Source organism: Euleptes europaea, chromosome 5 (assembly GCF_029931775.1).
Source record: "Euleptes europaea isolate rEulEur1 chromosome 5, rEulEur1.hap1, whole genome shotgun sequence".
NCBI lineage: Eukaryota > Metazoa > Chordata > Lepidosauria > Squamata > Sphaerodactylidae > Euleptes > Euleptes europaea.
Genome location: NC_079316.1, coordinates 3,878,942 through 3,887,784, shown reverse-complemented (window position 1 = coordinate 3,887,784; position 8,843 = coordinate 3,878,942).

Here is an 8,843-nt window from a genome sequence, read left to right as displayed (position 1 = left end):
TAAACCTTTTCCAGTCGTGGTAAGCGGGCGGGATCCAGTGAATCACGTCGGAGGTCACCAGATGTGGGAATTGGGAGAATGAAGACAAAGACTCGGTGTCAAGGAAAACAGACCTCTGGTCACAGAGCTGCGCTTTATTTATAGGAAGTAGTAAATAATCTGCTTGTAACTTGCAACTGTTGTAAGTAACCATGGCAGCGGCAGAGATAGCAGGAACTAGAAGCCTTTGTCTATTGTTCTAAACCCCTCTGCTGAGGGGCAGCCTAACTGACGCAGTACGCCTGACTAGCCCAAGGCCTTGTGTGGTACGGTGCTATGCCAACCCGTCGGGAGTGAGCTCTGGGGTATGCTATGGCAATGCCCTGACGGTGGTCTGCCAGCTCGTTAGGAACAAAGCCGTGTGGCTAGGTGGTGGTGTGCCAGCCGACCTATAGGCCACGGAGCAAAGCCGTGTGGCTAGGTGGTGGTGTGCCAGCCCACCTATAGGCCACCTATAGGCCACGTACCCTACACATAGCCTCTATTAAAAATGTACATCCATTTGCAGTTGCAAGCCATAATTTATTATCATGGCTCCTGAGTGTTTGTTTTATTCTTCCCAGAGCAGGTGTCAAACTAGAATGATTCAGCCTGTTCACAAAAGGGTTCCAGTAACCACCCGAGTAACCTCAGGTAACCCCCCTCCCCACCACAAATTCTGGAGGATCCTGTCAGTTTTACTGGTTCAAGCCCAAATGAGATCTAAAAGAACAAAAATATTGTATGCACATTCAAATATCCAAATTGAGTATGTATTAAACTGGGCAAACAAGCAAATTTAGACTACCTGGAAATGGATTTTTGCTACAGGAATAAAATGATGGTTAGAGGAGATGGGAATGATCCACATAACATCGTGGCCTGAATTTATTTGTTTTGAATTGTCAAAGCTGCCCAAACAAATAGAGATCTATTGTCTAGAGCAGAGATGTCCAGCCTTTTTCATCCTGTAGGCACCTTTGGAATTCTGGTACAGGATAGTGAGTGCAAGTATAAAATGGTGGCCGGAGTTAGGTTCAGACAAGCATACGGTTGCCAGCCCGCCTGCACCCCGGCCAACCGCAGGGGTTGGGGGATAGGGTTGTGCCAGATCCAGGTTGGGAAGCTCCTGAAGATTTAGGATGGAGCCTGGGGGGGACAGGGACTTCAGTGGGGTTCAATGCCATACAGTCTACCCTCCAAAGCATCCATTTTCTCCAGGGTAACTGATCTCTGGAGATGAGCTGTAATTCTGGGGGATCCCCGGGTCTCACCTGGAGGCTGGCATCCCTATTTCTTATCTACCTTGCTGTTCTCAAACGCTTCAGCCTTTAAAACCAAACCGCATCCCTAAATTCCTGTCTTACAGAGCTTTACCATTAACCATTAGTGCAAGTAAAGTTAATTAATGCTTAAATCATTGGATGATGTATGATTTTGGAAGTAATTTTGGGATCACAAGACTCCGGATATAGCAGGTCTTTGCATGTCTGTGGCATGCATTACCTATCTTTGCTGAAGAAGGTTATTGTCTCTCCCACCAGAGGGGGGTGGTGGTGGAAATCCTGGGCCTGGTTCCTTTGCAGCCATAAATTCTGTACTGGAAAAGAGAATTCATCTGGCAAAAGTTCGATATGGTTTCACCTACTGGTACACACTGAATATTATATTTATCTCCCCTGCACTAATACAATCTACATTTTTCAGAGCCTAAATTCAGGAAGGGGAGTAGAAACTCTCCATTCTGCTCATGCCCTGCAAAACAAAGACAGACTTGAGAACTGTATATTAGGCTTTTGCAAAGGGGTCAGTTGGGGTCTGTTGCAGCGAAACTAACTCTTGCAACACCTAAAAATGCAAGAAATTTTATTGGGGCATAAAACAGTGGCATGCCTTCCAGACACTCCAGAACAATATTTTAGAAATCGAAACGCGGTGAGAGAGCACACTTGTTAACCTTTTCTGGGCCAAAATGCCTCAGGAACACTCCAAGTACCTTTTAATCTGATCGAGATGACATTGTTAACATTAAGAAATGTAATCAATTATATTAATAGCATATTGTGACTGAAACTTAATTGAGATATAAGATTAATTAAGATCAGACCATATCACGATGGGATAGAATACTTTATTAAGAGGCGGACGGAGGTGATGGGGAAGCCAATAAATTTTCCTTTATTTTTTATTTAGCACTTAAATAACTATAACAACATTACTTATGATTTAGTTTTTTATATTATTTTTATTGTTGTGTGTTAACATGGAAAATTTATATTATAAAAACTAATAAAAAATTTCACAAAAAAAAAGAAAAAAAAAGAACACTCCGGAACAGGCATTAAAAAAATAATAGTACTGCAAAAAACAGTGGTGTGCCTTCCAGACACTCGAGAACAATATTTTAGAAATCAAAACGCAGACAGAGCATAAGGCACACCACTGTTTTTTGAGGAACTATTATTTGTTTAATGCCCGTTCCAGCTTTTACCCTGTCCCATTTTAAGGTGTGCTTTTACTATGTATGTTTTGGATCTGGGTAACCTTGGCGCCTTTGATGAGGACACAATAGCTGGGTTTACATTCTGCAAATAAATAAATGTTTTACAACCCCTCCCTGTAGAAAAGTAGCTCTTTTCCCTGACAGTCTAGATTTCTATGTGTGAGCTCCCCCCCCCGCACCTTATTTGACTCAGAGGCACATTAAATTAGAGAGATAATACTCCCCCCCCGCAGCATGAAGTGGTATAGCTCGAACTGTCAGTTAGTACAGGCGACGTATGGGGGAGAAAGGCGCGCGCATCGTCTTAACCAATCAGGTCGTTCCTTTCCCGCCTCTCCTCCCTCCCTTCCAACTGTCACCGCCTCACGCGCCCCTTTCCCAGCCCCCTCCTCTTTCAGCCCGGCAACGCTTTACAGCCGGTTAAAAAAAAACCTGTCTTTAATCAAAACAATTTTTTAATTTGTTGGGCATCGACATTATTTTTAAGCGCCTCTCTCTAGTCTCTGACAGAGTGTTTTTTTTTTTTTTAAAACAGGCCTAAATTCCCCCCCTCTTGAATTCCCCCCTACTTTTCCCGCCTTCCTCCCTCGTCCCCATACGCTTAATTCCTCCTCGCCCCGCCTCCCGTAGGCCGCGCGCCCAGCGATTGGCTGCCGAGGGCCTAGATAAGTACGGCTGGCGAGCGGCGGTCTCTTTTTCCCTGAGCGCGGCTGCGGAGCGCGGAGAGCGCCGGTGAGTGAAGCGTTAAAGGGGCGGGGCCCGGCGTGAGACCGACGCGCCCTCTGCTCGTCCTTTCTCGGAGGCCGCGGCGACGTGCGGCGGCGGGCCAAGGACCGTGGCGGGGAAGGGAACGGGCCGCCGTGCCGAATAGAAGGTGGTCGGGGCAAGGGAATGGGGGGGGGGGTCCTCTGTCGGGGCGGCCTCCACCAGTGCGCATGCGCCCCCATATGCCAAGCGGTGCGGGGTTTCTTTGCACGCGTGCGTTGCCCCTCGTGGGAAACGGGTGGGAGGCAGTAGCTCAGGAGGCGCCGCTGCTTCGGGCAGGGCTTTAGCGCCTCCCCCTCCCCCCGTTTTCATTCATTGCTTTTGCACGGGCCCCAGTTCCCGCTTGCAAAGCCCCTCGCTTGTGATCTTTCTTCCCCCCTCCTCCTCTCCCTCCAAGCCCTTTTACGGGCGCCCCCGCCTAGCCAGGCCCCGAGGCACAAAAGGAGTCCCGCATTGCGGCAGGGCTTGGCTTGCTCGCACCTTTCATCGTGCTGGGGCGGAGGAGGGAGCGACGCTCCCCTCCCGCCTGGCTTGCTGGCGTGGGGAAATGTTGCATGGGCTGGGGAGGAGGAGAGGCTCGGATCCTGCCCTGTATTTGCGGGGGGGGGGAGAGAGGGTTAAGGGGCGCCTGAGCGGCCTTTGCAAGGGACTTGCAAGACGGAACGGGGTTGGGTGGCTAATTAGTGCCCTGGGAGTGCAGAGTTCGAATCCCCTGCTCAGCCGCCGATGCTTCTGACCTTGAGACAGGTTGCTTCGTCCTAACTGGTCTCAAAGTGAGGATAAAAGTGTGGGGGTGGGGGGATATTTGCAGTGCCCTGAATAGGAATTTAAAAACTCGTTTCTGGGAGGTGGGCTACGCTGCATTGGGCAAATACTTTTGAGGGCCTTGCCATGTGGATGAATGAATGACCTTTACCAGGGAGGGGAAAGGTCTCTGGCAGAGGCTGGGTCTTCTGCACGGAGTAAATGTCATTGCGCACGTGGTTTTTGTGGCGCATGAGGGGGGGGAGGATTTAGAGTGCTGTATGGGGGTCTGTGGATCGCTAGATTAAGTGCTCACTCCTGGGAAGGGCAATGGTGCTATAGGAGGGGTAGAAATGGGTCATGGCCATGGTTTATGGATGCAAACTATTTGAAGGTGAATTAGTATCTCAGTAGCACGAGGGCAGGCCTTGCTGCATAATAGCTGGTTGTGTAATTAGGAAGGCCTGCAGTCAGTGCCTACGTGCAGCTGGGAAAGGGAGCCATGACTTGGAGCACGTGGTCACACCGTTTCCCTTATGAAGAGATGGCATGGCAGGTAAAGGTAAATGATCTTGGCAACAGTTGAGAGCTGCCGCTTCTGCCTCTCGGCTTGCTTGATAGAGCACCTGCTTGCCTCTGATCCTCTTGTTTAAAGCAGGCATCCGCTTCAGCAGTATTGTTACTTAGCCACTGCTGGAGCGGATGCCTGCTTTAAACGTGTGTTAATGCAATACGCTTCTGCCTGCAAAACAGTTCTCACCGCTCTTGTGGCGGGGCAGGATGTAACCCCTTCCTAATTTCACTTCAGCCGTGCATCGTGATGGGGAAATACATCTTTAGCTCACTTTCTGACACTGAGTTATAACCATTGCTCTTCTGTCTGGAGTCTAAAGAGTCCAGTGTTTGCAACTGAAAAAAAAGCATGGTATTGTTAAAAGCACTGATCAGCTCTGCCCAGGTTTGGCTGGCATTGGACCGCTGTACTTTTCTAGCATTTGGGTGCTTGTCCTAGCTAGTAGTAGCAACACTGAAAAACCATGGGGGGGCACACTAAAGAAAACGGTGGGTGAGATGGCGGGCAGCACATTAAAATGTCTCTTGACATTAATTCGTACTTGGTGCCCTCTCAGTGATAAAATTGAAGGTGCTATAGAATGAAAGTTGGGCTGTAGAATGAAAGTTCACTGTGTCAGCACTGGTCTACCAGCTATTAACACGACACGTGGCAGCTGTCTTCTAGCCCCAGACCCTCCAGAAATTTGGATTTGGGGTCAGAGCAGTAGTGCTGTGGATTTATAAGACATTCTTCTTGGAAGGTATTCTTAGAATTATAGAGTTGGAAGGGATCACCAGGGTCAACTATTTCAACCCCCTGCACAATGCAGAAAATTCCAAACTACCTTCCCCCCCAACACACCCCAGTGACCCCTACTCCATGCCCAGAAGATGGCCAAGATGCCCTCCCTCTCATCATCTGCCCAAGGTCATAGAATCAGCTTTGCTAACAGATGACCATCTAGCCTCTTCTTAAAAGGAGAGCTTACCACCTCCTGAGGAAGCCTGTTCCACTGAGGAACTGCTCTAACTGTTAGAAAATTCTTCTAATGCCTAGACAGAAATTCTTCCTAATGCCTAGACAGAAACTCTTTTGATTTAATTTCAACCCATTGGTTCTGGTCTGACCTTCTGGGGCAACAGAAAACAACTCAGCACCATCTTCTCTATGACAGCCCCTCAAGTACTTGAACATGGTTATCATGTCCCCTCTCAGTCTTCTCCTCTTCAGGCTAAACATACCCAGCTCCTTCAACCTTTCCTCATAGGACTTGGTCTCCAGACCCCTCACCATCTTTGTTGCCCTCCTCTGGACACGCTCCAGCTTGTCTACATCTTTCTTAAATTGCAGTGACCAAAACTGACCAAACATGCTTCCAGTATGCAGCCATTAAGTGATAAGGGTTTCTCAAGCTGATAGGTGACCAGTTGAAATTTATTTGGTCATTGATACTCCCCCTTTCTGTCCAGTGAAGATATCCTGCTCCTCTCCTCCATTTTATCTACACAACCACCTTGCGAGGTAAATTAAGCTGAGAGGGTGTGACTGGCCCATGGTTACCCAGTAAGGTTCTGTGGCTGAATAGGAATTTGAACCTGGGTGTCCCACATCTGTCTGACACTAACCACTGCACCACGTTGCCTGACAAATTGCCATTTCACAGTTGGAGTAACATGTCAAAAACCAGAGGGAGGATTAGCTTGTTTAAGGGAGCTTTAAAAATATTAAGTTGGCTGAAATTCTGCTTTGAACTAGGTAAAATGAAGACCTTAACAGGGAGTGAAAACCACATTTACATGGCTTACAGCACATGCTGAGTTCTTGTAGGAAGAGCTTGTGCAGAAGAGGTTGCCACCTTAAAGGACTTTCCCTTGGGATATTAGTTTCAGGGTTGCTCTACAGGTGTAGTATATCTTGCACAACGAGTTACTAATGCTGAGGATGGTGCTGATCCAAACCCTTACAATACCGTGAAGAAAGTTGAATAATCAGGACATCTGATATCCCGGAAGCATTGTCAAAACATAAGGTGCAGGGTGGTATTTGACCCTTTAAAGGGTCCCCAACGCAACCCTCTGGAAACAGGGTATGTACATGACTCTTGGCGTTGTGTTGAAGAGGAAGTGCGAACAGGACATCTTAGGTGTTAGTTCAAATAACAGAGCGACTAAAGCAAAAGGAGATGGTGTTGTAGGGGAAGTTCTTTGTGCCTCAAGCTTAGGCATATCAGTTGTCGCCTTCCATAGAAGTCTCCGCCCTTCTAGGGAAAGGTGGAGTTCAGTTTGTATTATCTAGCCCATAGCAGCTGAATGCTGCCCAGTGAGGGTGGGTTCAAATTTTCCTCGAAGCACTTATCTCCCGCTCATGGAACGTGCCGGGGACATGGGTGAGATCTTAGCCGTGTCTCCTCACTAGCCTTAACAGTACTGTAATGGCAAGCCAATATGCAGAACTGTCATTTGTGGAAACAGATAGATATTGGCTGGCTCCAGTACTGTGCACAGTTTCTTGGGAACCATTCATGCTTTGTAAGCATATGTGGGCGTTGGGATTTATTCTGTAGGCTACCTTTCTCACTGAGACTCAAGGTGGATTACACAGTTTTAAGTCAGTATAATCAATAGATGAAGAGGCATAATAAACGATGCAGCAGGATTAGGCTTTCAGAAATCTGAAACTAGGCGTAGTATTAAACATGACATCTTAAACAACACAAGAAACTAAGTTTCATTCAGTGCAGTGACAGCAAGATAAAAACATAGAACAGTATAATCATTCTGTTATACTGCAGCCATGTTTCCTTTGTAAAAATGACTTCCTGAACAGTTCTGTTTTAAGTAGCTGGCAGAAAGCCAAACGTTGTGGGAGCCTTCCTCACCTTGGTGTTCACAGCAAAAAATAAACAAAATAGCAGTTGGAGGATCAGAGAAGTACCCCCCCCTCCCCAAGAAAAATGATATACATGTGATTCATTTAGTACTAGAGTATCCCTCGCCTTGGGGGGGAGGGGGGAGAAGCGGCTGTTGGGGATTTGAAGGGGAGATAGTGGAAGAGCGAAGAACCGTAGGACTAAAAGATTGTGCTCCCGCAGTGAAAGGCCTTTTATGTTCCTGGCAAAATGGAAGCGATTGGGCATGTGTTGTGCTGTACAGTCTTAATGGGGACAGTCACTTAGCCCATATCATCTGATCTGTGGGGAGGGGCTGTGGCTCAGTGGTAGAGCATCTGCTTGGCATGCAGAAGGTTCCAGGTTCAATTCCCAGCATCTCCAGTTAAAGGGACTAGGCAAGTAGGTGATGTGAAAGACTGCTGCCTGAGACCTTGGAGAGCCACTGCTGGTCTGAGTAGACAATACTGACTTTGATGGACCAAGGGTCTGATTCAGTATAAGGCAGCTTCATGTGGTTTGCATTTTTTATTCCAAACTTGACCTACAGAGGCTTACATGGATCTCCTTTCCATGATATCCTCACAATAACCCTGTGCGGTGGGTTAGGTTGAGTGGGTGGTCCCAGATAATCTGAAGAATTTGGTAGCCAAATGGGAGTTGGACTAGTCCAACCATTCAGCAGCTTCACTGTGCTGAGCTGCTAAGTACTACCTTGATCGGTCCTCTCCATATGCCACAGATCCGAGAGGCATGGTATGCCCAACCATCAAAACTGGTGATGGAGAACAAGATTGCTTTACTGCTGTGGCCATACAGGGATGAAAAAGGTGAAATGATAGAAATAGAATATATTACAGCAGGGGTCCCCAAAGTGGTGCCAGTTGGCGCCATGGTGCCCGCCAAGTGTTTTTAGGAAGTGGGTGGGGCCGTATAGGGCTTTTGCCCAGCCAGGTTTCTAATTGACTATTGGAGATTTGATTGGCTGTGCAGATTTTTTAAAAGTGTTGCTTTGGCAGCAGCTGCCAGCACTGCATAAGGATCTACACTGTGTTACTGAAGTTAAGCTGTAGCAGTCATGTTGTGGCAATCCTGATCTCGTCAGATCACAGAAGCAAAGTCAGCTAAGGCTAGTACTTGGATGGGAGGCCACCAAGAAAGACCAGGGATGATTATGGCCTGCTGTGAAAAGTGACTCTACTTTAGAGAGTTTGGGGGAGGTTCAGAAGTAGTTCAACAACTGGGATCCCACCTTCAGTCTTGACAAGTTATTCTCTCCTATCACTGCATTAAGTGCAAACAGTAGAAAAGAGCAAGAGTCCAGTAGCACCTTAAAGACTAACAAAAATATTTTCTGGCAGGGTATGAGC